Raw genomic sequence first — 665 nt, 5'->3', positions numbered from 1 at the left:
AAATCCAGTTCACCCCCCCACGGCGGGGCTCTTGTGGCCGCGATGGCGGTCCCTGAGTGAGCTCTCCCTGCCCTTAGCCCGAGCCACGAGGACTCGGATCTGTTCCAGTTCCGTGCAATTCACGGGCATTTGGGGCAGCTGGAGCGCAGCAGCTGGAAAGCACAGCGGGCTCGAGAGGGACTCAAGCAGGGCAGGAGCCGGGGCTGCCCCGAGGGAGCTCTCCCAGCACGAACCTTCCCGGGCTCTTTCTACGGGAATTGCGGGGAATGTTTCCATTCATCGCTACAAAGCAGAGTCACAAGTGGAGCTGAGCTTTCTGCTTGAAAGGAGGGAATCGAACGTGTGCGCGGGGACTGCTGGAACCTCGAGGTGTCACTTGGTACTTTAGTTTCGGAAATATTCAGCCCCTCAGCAGCGATGTCTCTCCCAGCCCACCGGTTCCTGGCTCAGACCCAGCTCGAAGCTCGGAGAAGAGACCCAAAGTCGCCACAGAAGAAGCTCTGCCGTTATTTTCTTCATTCATAACTATTTTATGCTATTTTATTTTATAATCTATAATACTAATTTTTTTTTCTTTTATTCTTAGGGGGGTTTTTTTTCCAATTTTTTTTTCTTCTTCTATTACATCGGGTTTTTTCTCTATTTCCCACACACAGCCTTTGTTC

This window comes from Corvus brachyrhynchos, unplaced genomic scaffold (genome assembly GCF_000691975.1).
Source record: "Corvus brachyrhynchos isolate BGI_N302 unplaced genomic scaffold, ASM69197v1 scaffold461, whole genome shotgun sequence".
NCBI classification, from domain to species: Eukaryota; Metazoa; Chordata; class Aves; order Passeriformes; family Corvidae; genus Corvus; species Corvus brachyrhynchos.
Note: the sequence above shows the minus strand (reverse complement) of the source record.